This window comes from Crocuta crocuta, unplaced genomic scaffold (genome assembly GCF_008692635.1).
Source record: "Crocuta crocuta isolate KB4526 unplaced genomic scaffold, BGI_CrCroc_1.0 scaffold561, whole genome shotgun sequence".
NCBI classification, from domain to species: domain Eukaryota; kingdom Metazoa; phylum Chordata; class Mammalia; order Carnivora; family Hyaenidae; genus Crocuta; species Crocuta crocuta.
In genome coordinates this window covers 4,675,034-4,689,841 of record NW_027530529.1, presented here as the reverse complement: position 1 = coordinate 4,689,841, position 14,808 = coordinate 4,675,034, and positions in this window count along the sequence as shown.

The following is a 14,808-nucleotide window of genomic DNA, read 5'->3' as shown; positions in this document are numbered from 1 at the left end:
TTTTTAAAAACTCACTTAAGGGGGGCACCTGGGTGGCTCAGTCAGTTAAGCCTCCGACTTCAGCTCAGGTCATGATCTCATGGTTTGTGGGTTTGAGCCCTGCATTAGGCTCTCAGCCTGCTTTAGGCTCTGAGCCTGCTTCACATCTTGTCTCTGGCTCTCTCTGTCCTTCTGCTGCTTGTGCTCTGTCTCTCTAATTCTAAAATAAATAAACATTAAGAAAAAAAAATTAAACTCACTTAAGAAATTTTTGCTTCCAATTCTTAAAATCTTGGACTTGTTGACTCTGTCGGTCCTAGTGACAACGGAGGAATGAATCATATTGCCTGAGAGAAAGCTGATAGCTGTTCCAAAATGAAGAAATTAGAACTATGCCTGAAATACATAGGATCATTGACATCAATCACAGTACGCCCATATCCAAAAATATTAGTTCATAAAATTACAATTCAATAAAGAAAATACAACAGGGGCCTTCAGAACGGAGGAAATTAAGATTATCCCATTAGGTTAATTAGCATATCCAGCTAAGTTCCTGCAGAACATAAGAGGAACTGAGGAAATAAGTGGAATAAGAATTTATGATTAACAGCCTAATTATTGTAACAAGCTACAAAAGTAGAGACCATAGCTGTGTTTATTCCCCTCCCCTCCCACTCCATCCTTGCACAGTCTTTTATACTGCTTTCTCTTATATATAGAACACAAATGGTGGCTAGTTTTACAATAAAAATTCCAATAATAGAATAGTTGATCACCCTACAATGATACAGTGGCTGATAGGCTTATCTTTTTTCCCTTGGTGATTACACAGGATTGTGTTTTTGTGCTTTTTTTGTTTCTTTTTCCTATATAAAAGAATGACAAAAAGGGATGACAAGTGGTGAAATGGATCTGCTACTCCAGATTCATTCTTCACAATTATTTTCTCCAGTTTTATTGAGATATAATTGGCATATACCATTGTATAAGTGTACAACCTAATAATTTGATAATGTATATATTGTAAAATGATTACTGTAGTACATCTGGTTAACATCCATCACCTCATAAAGTTTTTATTTAAATTCCAGTTAGTTAACATACAGTGTAACATTTAGTTTCAGGCATACATTTTGTGATTCAACATTTCCTTACATCACCCTGTACTCAATCACAAATGCCCTATTTAATCCACATCACCAATTTAACCCATCTCCTGCTCACCTCCTCTCTGGTAACCATTGGTTTATTCTCTACAGTTAAGAGTCTCTTTCTTGGTTTGTCTCCCTATGCTTATTTTTTTGTTTCCTAAATTCCACCTATCAGTGAAATGATACAGTATTATTTTCCTCTGACTTATTTTGCTTAGCATAATATTCTCATCTAGCTCCATCTTATAACTGCAAAGTTTATTCTTTTTTGACCACCTTTACCCAGTTACCCCACTTTCCACCCTCTGTCTCTGGCCACCACCAATCTGATCTGTTTCTATGAATATAACATGTATCCATATATCTATATATAATATATAATATGTATGCATACATATCATAATACACATACACATATATATGTGTGTGGGAGCCCGACAGTGACCACAAGAAAGCGTGGTTAGGGACGCGGGGATGTGCCTGCACACGGGGCTCCCTGCCTGGGCAAGGCATGCCTGCAAACAGGATGCTCTGCCAGGAGGCCTGCACGCAATATCCAAGTTTAATGGTCCGCTCGCAAACGAGGGAACATGCCCTCCTTAGAAATAGGGAGGAGGCTGAAATTGTGAGCAGGCCTCTTAGTAAACATGTTGTGATCATTTCCTCCCTTTGTTCCCCGCTGTCCTTGAAAGGTGTTTGGCTACTTGCCCTTAATTGGTAAAGGAATGCATCTTGTAGATTTCAGTTTGTATCCAGTTACCGGGTATAAAATAAACCGCAAGAGGGGCTTGCGTAGAATTGTTCCTCCGGCCGGAGTTGTGTCTGTGTCTGTCTTTTGTGTGTGTCTTGTCCTTTGTGTCATTTCGTCCGCAACATATGTGTATATATATGTATGTATATATATGTGTGTGCATATATATATATACAGAGAGAGAGAGAGAGAGAGAGAGACATCTCTATGTTTTCTTTATCCATTCATCCATTGACAGACACTTAGATTGTTTATATATCTGGACTATTGTAAATAATGCTGCAGTGTACATGGAGGTGCAGATGTCTTCTTGAGGAATTGATTTAATTTCCTTTGTATATATACCTAAAAGTGAGATGCTGGATCATATGGTAGTTCTGTTTTTAATTTTTTGAGGAATATCGATAGTGTTGGCATAATGACCGCACCAATATACATTCCCACCAAAAGTGCACAAGAGTTCCCTTATCTCTACATCTTCAATACTATCCCTTGTATTTTCTATATTAGCCATTCTAATAGGTTTGAGATATTATCTCATTGTGCATTCTTCATTATTCTTATTAATATTGCAAGCACAGGAAATCCCAGGTTTCCTGATGAGAGGATGAGATTAGTATCTCTGTTTCTCCCACTCCCTCCCTATTTGACCACCGGAGAACAGTGACTTTACAAAGACAATGGCTGTATTCTTTTACAAAAGATCAGTTTCTGTTAGTTGCTAACACTCTCAAGGTAACAACTATCATCAGATTGCAGAAAGAGCCATTCTACCATACTGTTGGTCATGGAGTTGTGTGACAAAGACTCCTTAATGTAGCTAGTGCCTGGATATTTAGTCACCCTTTATTGATCTCATTATCTTTCTCCATGATCTTTGTAAATATTTCCATTGTTAAACATTTTCAATTAATTTTGAGTGTACCATCTCTTTCTTTTCTGGATCCTGATTCAATAGGGGTTGATTTTTAGAGGGGTACTGAGAAAGGACACACTGCTATAATGTAATCAGAACTACCAGTAGAGAAGGCAAGCACAGCATAGTGGAAGAAAAGACCTGGGTTAAGATTTTAATTTCAATATGTATCTTCTTAACCATTTATACTGCAATTCTAGCGAATAAAGTTCTACACATATACCTATCCTCTGACCTGACTGCCATCAATTATCCATTTCCCTTTACTTGCTTGAATCCAATACATGCCCATATTTCAACTTCTTCTAGCCTCTTGATAAGGCTGACATATTTGTTTGAATGTCTTCCAATGATGTAATGAGGATCCTGAACACAGTTTTATAAACACAAGGAATCATTTTAAATTCTCAACAAAAGGAAGATATTAGGGAAGTGATGTTTGAAGAAGATTCAGAACACTCCCACCTAACATAATTTTCCCCAAAGTACTGAGCAATAAACCTACTTATGACAAAATAACTAAATACTTTTTTGAATGTTTAAAGGTGACATTTAGAAGCATATACCTCATCAAATAAGAGTATCTAAATCTAAAATTCAGCTGCTGATAAAAATGTCATATTTCATATGAGAAATAAAGAACTTTTAAAGTGATCTTTTTCACTGATCTGGTTTCTCTCAATTTCTCTTAAAAATGTGCTTACAGAAATCTTTAATGAATACCAATAAGTAAAATGAAATGTCTACTTCACAATTCTGACAATTTTTTTTAAATATTGGAAAGGGCATCTTTATCACCTTTATGCCAAAAACACCTAATTAAAATTTGTATTTTTTCCTCCATAATAGAATATGATCATATTATGGTCAAGCTTTCCACCAATAACATTAATCTACTGTTGTTTACTGTAATTTTTTGAAGTCTCTGTAGACTTTTGTAGAGTGTATAGACTATGCGGTCTATGTGTTTACATAATCCATTTGGCCTGAAATGAATTTTAAGGGTCTCCTTCCACTACCCCCCCCAAAAAATACAGAAAGTAAATGGAAACACACACACAACCTCAACTACATCATTCTTAAAACCTGAGAACTGCAGGTCCATCTTGTTAATTTAATTTAACAAGTATCATCTATTACAGAATTTAAAAAAATAACATGGCTCTAAGAGATGGCCTTTCATTTATAGCGCAACAGTCATTAGTGCATTTCAACTTGCATGTGTTGGTGGTATTCATAGTCCTTTTCTTCCTCCTTCAAAATGCTGGTACTTTAAATTACTGTTCAAGAGCTAGCAAGCAAGATAGGGCTATTAGATTTAGCATCATATATTTTCCCAAGCGGTATACACAGCACTTTTTAAATATGTATGCAGCCCGTTTTAGACTGTAATCTCTTTTCAGTTATTTATACCACTGACGGGCTTTAGATCCTTATTTCTGACACTATAATTTAATGCTGTGACACAAGCCCCAGATTTACAGCTTCCACTGTTGGCCCAAGAGTTCCATTCCATGGCTCTTATACAGTGAATTCAGAGGAGTTACAGAAGGGAATTTCATCAGAAATATTTGGTGTTTTCCATACAGTAAAGTTTTGCTGACTCAATGTTGACTTCTTTGCCTTTAGAAAAGGGCTCTAAACTGAGGTTTTGAAGGCTATTTAATAAATATTTCCTGGTATTAAAAAAATCAACATTCCATTGTTTATCTACCCAAGTTCATATGTCGTTTACTGAAGGTTTAGATAATCACATCCAAATCACTTAACTTCTGTAAGCATCCATTTTTTCATCTGTAAAATGGGAATAAAATGTGTACTTCATCTTCATGAAGTTGTCATTAGGAATAAATGAGTTTTTGCATATGAAGCACTTAGAATAGTGCTTGACATGTATTAATGGGCAGTATAATGTAGAGTTAGGCACCTTTGCCTTTGACTCAGAATTTCAAGAATTCATCTTATGAAAAAAGTGCAAAAAGAGAAGATATTTGTAGAGAGTTGTGTTCTTCAGTATTATTTGAATAAATAAAAAGGAACACTTTCAATGTTTACTAAATTAGAACTGCTTAAATAAACTATGTTGTATACAAATAATGAAATATATATTCTGTAGCTGTTAGAAAAGAATGAAGATAGTTCTCTACTAACATTGTATATATTCCATAATATGTTAATTGAGAAATTACAGAAGTGTAGATGCATCAATATTCAATATTTTCATTATATATTAAGTATATACCAAAATGTTGAATACCAATACCAAACTATTAACCAGTGATTGTATTTAAAGAGTGGGATTATAATGGTACCTGGGTGGCTCAGTTGGTTAAGCATCTGACTCCTGGTTTAGGCTCAGGTCGTGATCTCATGGTTTATGACTTCAAGCCCACATCGGACTCTCTGCTGTCAGCACAGAGCCTGCTTTGGATCCTCTGTCTCTCTCTCTCTGTGCTCTTCACTGTCCCCCCTCACAAAAACTAATAAACATTTAAATAATTTTCAGAGTGGGATTATAGAATATTTCACTTATTAAGCATCAGATATATGTGATTTTTTAAATAAAAATTGCCGGAGGCCGCGCCAGCTCCGACAGGTCCAGGGGTCCCTGAAGGATGGACGGTGTTGGCGAAAGAGAATGAGAGAGCCCCGAGATCCTTTCTGATCACCAGGCAGGCATCTCTGTCCTGTCGGTTTTGGTGTCTTTATTTATAGGTTAAATGATAACATGACATCAGAAAAAGGAATTTTTACAATGGATAGCTCTTTGTGATAAGATGCTTTGGAAAGTGTACAGAAGCAGGTTTTACAGAAATATTCTTGCAGAACTATTGCAATTATAGTGAGGTTAAGTAAATCTTATAACTAGAGAATTAGGGTATTCTTAGTAAAAGACAGGATACATATTTGTTCTAAGTTAATAACGCTAAGGTTAGGTCATAGGTTAAGTGTATAGATGGGCTAAGAGTCATTCTGTCTGACTCTCAAATGTATGTTTTTGAGTTGGTTAATAAGTTGTTTGTGGAAACCTATTTGATGCTGAATGTGTGAACACCATGGAGGCCCTAAAAGTGTCAGCCTTTTGTTTGTGGGTAATGTTTTAGCTACTCTTATCTATCCTCATCCCAGCCACCTGTAAGGGAGGGTGTTTGCAGAAAGTAGGCCTTGGGGAAGGGACTGCCATACATCACCAATTAGGAGGTGTAAGTATTAACTTAAGTTCTGCCTTTATCTGTACCTTAACTCTAAATTAGGCTCTTTGTCTCGGGGCCAGGCTCAGTTGTAATTCTTGTGTTCTTAACCCTCTAAGTCTTGGATCTTCAAGGCCCTTAGGAAGAGCCTTTTGACAATCATCCATAGAGCTTTCATCTAAAATCTCTCTTGTAAAGGCAGGAATATGCTTTTCCTTATGAGGTATCTGTGTTCAGAATATTGGTCTGATATGGAATATTGTGAGGCCTGGTCAATACCAGCACAGCATGAGCCAGTAGTAGCAGGAGATACCAGTTTTCACTTCTCATAGCGGTAGCTGTGCAAACACTGCCATTTCCTTGCTGTGACTGCCATCCATAGAGGCCGGTGCGGCTCCCGGCAAAAAATAGTACTTATATAGTAAAAATGTCAATGAATACATATCTGATAATATAGTATTTCTACTTGTTTTAATCCTTTCAGGCCACTATAACAAAATGCCCTAGATTAGACAGCTTGTTAACATCAGATATCTGCTCTTACATTTCTAAAGGTTGGAAAGTCCAGGACCAGGGTGTTGGTAGATTTTGTCTGGTAATGAGGCCCTGTTTCCTGGTTCACAGTTGTAATTTTGCTGTATCCTCACATGATGGAAGCAGTAAGGGGTCTCTCTGGGGTCTTTTTTTAATAAAGGCACTAATCCCATTTATGAGGGCTCTTCATGATCTAATCACCCCCAGAAGTCCCCATATCCAAATACTAGCATGTGGAATATTAGGATTTAATATATGAATTTTAGGAAGACACGGCATTTAGTCTATAGTACTACTGACATCTCTTTAGCTAATAGCCATTATCTACAGGAGAAAACCTAGAACCTTCATAAATTGTGTTACTACCTGTCCAGTATCTTCTGCCATTATCCATCTTGCCTCATGTTTCCAAGGTGTAGAGATTTATCATAGTTCCTATTGGTCTTATTCATAGCATTAATATTTGGTTAACTTGTTTTGTTGTTGTTGTTGTTGTTGTTGTTTATGCTGATTGATCTGCCTATAATGCATATCACAGGGACAGATTTTTTTTCCAATTGTTTGTTTGTATGTACATCTCTCTAAATTTTGATCTACTTGAGAAAAGACAGCTAACAGAGGTATTAACAAATAATACTTCCTCAATAAATGCTCTTTAAACTAAAATGAACTATACTGATATTTTGGGCAAGTTGACAGGCCAAGATGAGCTCACAAAAAAATCCCAAGCAGTATTATTGTATAAACTGAGTCTTGTCCAGCATAGTAGCCGGTTGAAGGAATATTAGATGCAAAGCATGTTCAATCAGGCAGTGTATAATTATTGTTAAATATGTGGCATTATAATAACTCAGCACTTTTGGCTGACTACTTTTATAATGGTATGTTAGAAACATGCAGGCATATAAGTAAAGAGCATGAATTGTTATATTAATACAGGAATAAGTAGATAAGTTTCTTGAATAGAATTATAGACTTCTTACAGAGAAGTCTGGAGATAAGAAAGGTGCCAAGAGATGGAAGATTGAACAAAAATACTGTAGGAAAATAATTAGACAGAAATAATGTAGCTTTAAAAGAAGAAAATGCAAGATAGGAGATTGAATTTGAGATTGCTGTTGTAAAACAGTACAGGGAATGTCTTATAGACTATTCCTGGGGATCTTTTAATTAAACTACCAGCAGAAGCTTTTTATGATAGTGCTTCATCTCTTTAAATGAATCTATTTAAGTAGATCTCTTTAAATGGATGCCATATTACTTGGGACTATTTTGATTACATATAATAAAAATCAATTCTGACTTCATGTGATAATGTATCTATCTTCTTTTTTCAAAAGAACAGCCAGACCAAGGATAGGATCTCTTAAGTTCAGATCCAAATTTATTGGAAAAAGCAAATTTGGCCAACATAAGCCAGATGTCTAGTTGTGTTCATTTAGCTAGATCAGTGAGGTTCAATTGTGTTTTTAGAATATTTCTTCCAGGAATTCATGGCTGTAACCATGAAATTTAAGGTAGGTGCTATTTATAGAAAATGTGAGGAGCAGAGGAAATCCCAATTGATATGCACTATTAAACCCAGAAAGAGGCATGAAAAACCCCAGATAATTTCTCTTGGATTGCTGCTTAGTAAACATTCATGTGTTCATTCATGTATTCATTCATTCACTCATTCATTTATTTACTCATCCATCCAATCATCTATCCATCTATTTAAACTGTATCAAACTATGTTTGATAGCTGGCACTGTCATGAATGCTATCTCTTATCATTAAGACATAGCTTAGTCATTTAGAAGCTTACAGAGTGGGTATAGAAATGATGATACAAGCTAGAAAGTGCTATAATGATTTCTTGGTATATGTGTTACAGCTGTGGGAACACAAAGGACTCTTTATTAATTATTAATCCTTTAACTGAGACTTAAAGGCTATATAGGAGTGTGAAAGAAGAGAAGGGAGGAAAAATAACATACACAAAGCATTAAAAGAAAACAAAAGGCTTTATGAGTTTAGGAAAATTAGAAAAACTAAGGAAAATGAGTTCAAAGTTGTTTCAGGAGACAAATATAGACAGGTGGGTTGATTCCAGATTATGTAGGCATTAATGTAGTATGTTAAGGAATTGAAATTTTTTTTTTTTTTACAAATAGTTTATTGTCAAATTAGTTTCCACATAACACTCAGTGCTCATCCCCACAAGTGTCCTCCTCCATGCCCATCCTCCCTCCCCCCCACATCCATCAGTCCTCAGTTTTTGTCAGCATTCAAGAGTCTCTCATGGTTTGCCTCTCTCCCTTTCCCCCACCATTTCCGCCCTTCTTCTCCCCCTTGTTCCTCAGTTAAGTTCCTCATAATCCTCCTATATGTGCAAACATATGATATTTGTCCTTCTCTGCCTGACTTATTTCACTCAGCATAACACCCTCAAGGTCCGTCCATGTTGCTACACATGGCCAGATTTCATTGTTTCTCATTGCCATGTAGTAAGGGAATTGAAATTTAATAAGGATTAAAAATGTCTTTAAAAAGGGGAAGAACTTGATTAGACTAGTGTTTTGAAGAATATGATACTGTTATAAGGTCAAATGGTAGTGAGGTGAACTGAAAGTAGGGAAATCAAATAAGCTGCTTTTATAAAACCTTTGGTGCCATATATTAGAGCCTAGAGTAAGGAAAATGTAGGGTTTAATTTCTCTTAGTAATTAGGCTTTTTACTTTAAAAAAAAAGAGGGAAAAACATGGAAAAGAACAGAGCTCAGTGACAGATGAGGTTTTTCCCTACATCTGTAGCCTAATTAATTAATTGTTCTATGATAGATATTTAATTAAATAGTTATAGGCATCTTTGTAAAGGATGTGGAACAACCAATTAAAATTTTTATTGTGGCCTTTCAAAATTAATTAACCATTAAATGCCACAGACTAAACTATAGCATGTATATTTAGGTATCAGTGGGAAAAATAATATTTGGATTTGGGTGAATCATAGTATCCAGCCTATATCCATATCTCATAGGGAAATCTGAGATACAATACAGACTGGTGCTATACAACAAAATTTTTGGTGGTGATGAAATGTTCTAAGTAGTTATTGTCTAATATGGTCACTTCTAGATGTATATTGCTATTGAGCACTTGAAATGTATCTACTACAACTTAGAAAAAATTAATATTGAAAAAAGTAAATAGTAATTAATTTAAATACAAACTTAAACAACTGTACACGCTAGTGGCTTCCATATTGGAGAATACTGTAGAGTATGAGAATATGCAGATTGAGTTGGACAATACTGTGATATACAGCTGTGAGGAAGTCAGTGAGAGACAGCTGAGATAAAATAGGGTGGGGAATGCGGATGGAATTTCATTGTCAAAGATAACTAAAACCTTGGAGAAATCAGTCACACATGGACCTTGGTGTTTTCTCATGTATGAAGTGATTGGCCATTTAATGGCTTCATAGATCTACAGAAATAAAAATGATCTGTCTTAGTTCAACTAAATAAAATAGCATTGAAAAAATGGCTTTTTACTTATTGTTTTACTAATTCTGTTATGAAATTACTCTATTTTTATTTTTAAATTGTTCTAGGTGTGAATTTGAAATATGAAAGTCGTACTTTGGATAGGCTGAAAATGGGAAAGCAAAAGTATAATTTCATGGAAGCTATTTTCAAACTAGTAATTTACTTATAACTAACTTTCAAATTTTCTCTTTTTTTAAGTTTACTTATTTACTTTGAGAGGAAGAGAGAGAGAGAGAAAGAGAGTGAACATGAGTGAGGGAGGGGCAGAGAATGAGAATGGAGAGAGAGAATCCCACGTAGGCTCCACACTATCAGCACAGAGCCTGATGTGGGTCTCTGTCTCACACTCCATGAGATCATGACCTGAGCTGAAATCAAGAGTTGGATGCTTGACTGAAACACCCAGGTACCCTGAAATTGTCTTACTGTCTTTCTTTTATTGTCTGTTACCCTCTGTGATAGGCAAGCCTTCCAATGACCCCCAGTTTTTGTCTCTATCCACATAATAGCAGGATTGGTCTGTGTGACTATAGCAGCCATGAGGAAAAGTCACTTCTGAGATGAGGCTATCAAAGAGTGAAGCTTCCATGCTTCTGTCTTGGGTTCTTTCTGTCACTCTTAGCCCTTTGTAAAGGGCCATGTAGTGAGAAACTGAAACATCCAATCTACAGCTAAAGGAAGGGAAGACTCCAGATAATATCCATGAATGAGTCTTCTTGGAAGTGAATCCTCCTACCCTGGTCCAAGCATCAAATTATGTAACTTTACTGCAACCTTATTAAAGGCCTTAAATCAGGATTACTCAGCTAAACTCCTCCCAGGTTCCTGATCCTCAGAAACCATGAGAAAATAAATGTCTGTTGTCTTAAACTATTAAGTTTGAGGGTTTTCTGTTTATGCAGTCATAAAGAGCTAATATACCTTTTCTCCTGTTTCTTTTTTTTACACATCATGTTAAGTGAACTCTTTAATCCCATCCCCTCTGGTAACCACCAATTTGTTCTTTATAGTTAGGAGTCTGTTTCTTGGTTAATCTCTCTCTTTCTTTTTTTCCCCTTTTCTTGTTTGTTTTGTTTCTTAAATTCCACACACATGAAATCATATGGTATTTGTCTTTTTCTGACTTATTTCTCTTATTAGCATTTACTCTCTAGTTCCATCCATGTCATTTCAAATGGTAAGATTTCATTCTTTTATGAATTAATATTTCAATGTGTGCATGTGTGTGTGTGTGTGTGTGTGTGTGTGTGTATTCATCAATCAAGGTGTTCATCAACCATTGGACACTTGGGTTGCTTCCATATCATGATTATGGTAAATAATGCTGCTATAAACATAGGGGCACATGTATCCCTTTGAATTAGTGTTTTTGTATTCTTTGGGTAAATACCCAGTATTGCCATTGCTGGATCCTAGAGTAATTCTATTTTTAAGTTTTGAGAAATCTCCAAACTGTTTTTCACAGTGGCTGAACCAGTTTTCATTCCCAACAACAGTGCAAAAGTGTTCCTTTTTCTCCACACCTACTCTTCTTGTGTTATTGATTGCTGGAGGCCAGCTCCAGCAGGTCCAGGGGTCCCTGAAGGATGGACGGTGTCGGCGAGGGAGGGATGAGAGAGTCACAAGAATCTTTCTGGTCACCAGGCAGGCATCTCTGCTCTGACTGGGGATCAACTTTATTTTATAATTAAATGTTTGGGGGACAGCACAGAAGTGGCATTTGCCTTAGACAACAATTTCTGATGACAAATTTCTTTCCTATGTAAGAATGTCCCAGAACATAGATTTGTGGAAGACTCATGTATAACCTTTATCAATAGTGATTGAGGTAGATGAATAGATTCTATCCTATGGGGAAGGAAGGTATCTTTAGCATACAAAACAATGTTTTTAGCATACAAAGGGTGAAGTTAGTTCTTTGTGAGCAGGGGTCAATACCTTGTTTGTTTAAGGGGAAGTATTAAGAAAAACAGGTCTTTCAGGAAACACAAATGTTTGCTCCCATAATCACAAAAGAAGAAGTTCCTACAGTAGGTTCTTTAACAGGGTGCAATCAGCATATTCAAGGCTAGAATAAGTCACTCTGAATACTGATCAACAAAGATGCTTGGTGCTCCAAGCAGAAACAATTGGGTGGGGGTGGATATTGGTTGCAGTCTGACCAGTAAGAGTCCAAGCAACTCACCTTAACCTCATAGGGAGTTCTTTGTCAACCTATGCACTCAAAAAAGGCTCCCAACAGTTGATTTTAGTCATTCTGACCACTGTGAAGTGATATCTCATTATAGTTTTGATTTGCATTTCCCTGATAAGTGGTATTGAGTATCTTTTCATGTGTCTGTAAACTATCTGAGTATCTTCTTGAGACATGTGAGAAATGTGTGTTTATTGCTTCTACCCATTTTTGAATTGGATTATTTGATTTTGGGTGTTGAGTTATAGAGTTCCTCATATATTCTGGACACTAATCTTTTATGGGATATGTCATTGGCAAATACCTTCTCCCATTCCACAGGTTACTTTTTAGTTCTGTTGATTCCTTCACTCTGCAGATGCTTTTTATTTTGATGTTGTTGGAATAGTTTATTTTTGCTTTTGTTTCCCTTGCCTCAGGGGACCTATCTAGGAAAAAAAAAAAATTGCTATGACTGATGTCTGAGAAGATACTGCCAGTGTTCTCTTTTAGGATTTTTATGGTTTCAGGTCTCACATTTAAGTCTTTCATCTGTTGTGAGTTCATTTCTTGTGTATGGTGTAAGAAAGTAGTCCATTTCTTTTTCTTTTGCATGTGTCTGTCCAGTTTTTCCAACACTGTTGAAGAGACTCTTTTTTTTTCTTGGATAATCTTTGCTGCTCTGTCACAGATTAATTGACCATATGATCCTAGGCTTATTTCTATGTTTTCTATTCTGTTTAGTTGATCTCTGTGTCTATTTTTGTGCCAGTACCATGCTGCTTTGATTACTACAGCTTTATAATATAACTTGAAGTCTAGAATTGTGATACCTTCGGCTTTGTTTTACTTTTTCAATACTGCATTGGCTATTCAGGGTATTTTGAGGTTCCATACAAATTTTGGGATTGTTTATTCTAGTTCTGTGAGAAATGATTTTGTTATTTTGATAAGAATTGCATTAAATCTATAGGTTGCTTTGGTAGTATAGACATTTTAACAATATTTGTTCTTCAAATCCATAAGCATTGACTGTCTTTCCATTTCTTTGTGTCATCTTCAATTTCTTTCACCAATGTTTTATATAGATTTAAGAATATAACTTTTTCACCTCTTTCATTAAGTTTATTCCTAGATATTTTATTATTTTTGGTGCAACCATAAATGAGGTTGTTTTCTTAATTTCTCTTTTTGCTGCTTCATTATTAGTGTATAGAAATACATCAGATTTCTGTACATTGGTTTTGTATGATGCAACTTTGGTGAATTCATTTATCAGTTCTAGTAGTTTTATGGTGGAGTCTTTAGGGTTTTGTCTATGTAATTTAGTATTTATAGTGTCACAAATAGCCAAAGTTTTACTACTTTCTTGTCATTTTGGATGCCTTTTATTTTGTTATTGCTGTTGTTATCTGATTGCCCTGGCTAAGACTTCCAGTACTAAGTTGAGAAAAATTGCCAAGATTTGACATCCTTGTTTTATTCCTGACCATAAGGGAAAAGTGCTCAGTGTTTCACAATTAGGTATGGTATTTGCTGTGGGTTCTTCATATAAAGCCTTTATTATGTTGAGGTATAGTCCCTGTAGACCTACTTTGTTCATGCTTTTAATCCTGAGTGGGTATTGCACTTTGTAAGATGCTTTTTCTGTATTTATTGAAATGATCATATGGTTTTTATCCTTTCTCATATTAATGTGACATGTTATATTACTTTATTTACAAATATTAGACCACCTTTGTTGCATCTCAGTAATAAATCTCACCTGATCATGGTGAATTATTTTTTTAATGTATTGTTGGATTTAGTTTGCTACTATTTTCTTGATGAATTTTGCATTAATGTTAATCAGAGATATTGGCCTATAGTTCTCAGTTCTCTCTCTCTCTCTCTCTCTGTGTGTGTGTGTGTGTGTGTGTGTGTGTGTGTGTGGCATCTTTATCTGGTTTTGGTATCAGGGTAATGCTGGCCTTTTAAAATGAATTTAGAAGTTTTTCACCCTCTTCTTTTTCTTGGAATGGTTTGAAAAAAATAGGTATTAACTTTAATGTTAGATAGAATTTGTCTATGAAGCCATCTAGTCCTAGACTTTTGTTGTTGTTGTTGGGAGTTTTTATTTTTATTTGTTTTTTTAAATTTTTTTAACATTTATTCATTTTTGAGAGACTGAGCATGAGCGGAGGAGGGTAAGAGACAGAGGGAGACACAGAATCCAAAGCAGGCCGGTCAGAGCCTGACACAGGGCTGGAACTCATGAACCATGAGATCAGGACCTGAGCCAAAGTCAGACACTTAACCCACTGAGCCACCCAGATGCCCTAGGGAGTTTTTAAATTACTGATTCAATTTCATAGCTGGTAATCAGTCTGTTCAAATTTCCTATTTCTTCCTGCTTCAGTTTTGAAAGGTTATATGTATCTAGGAATTGGTAAGTTGTCCAATTTGTTGGCATATAATTTTTTATAATATGCTTTTATAATTGTTTTTATATCTATGTTACTGGTTATTCAGCCTCTTTTATTTGTGAATTTATTTGAGTTTTTTTCTCTCTCTCCCACTTTTTTTTTTTTTTTTTTT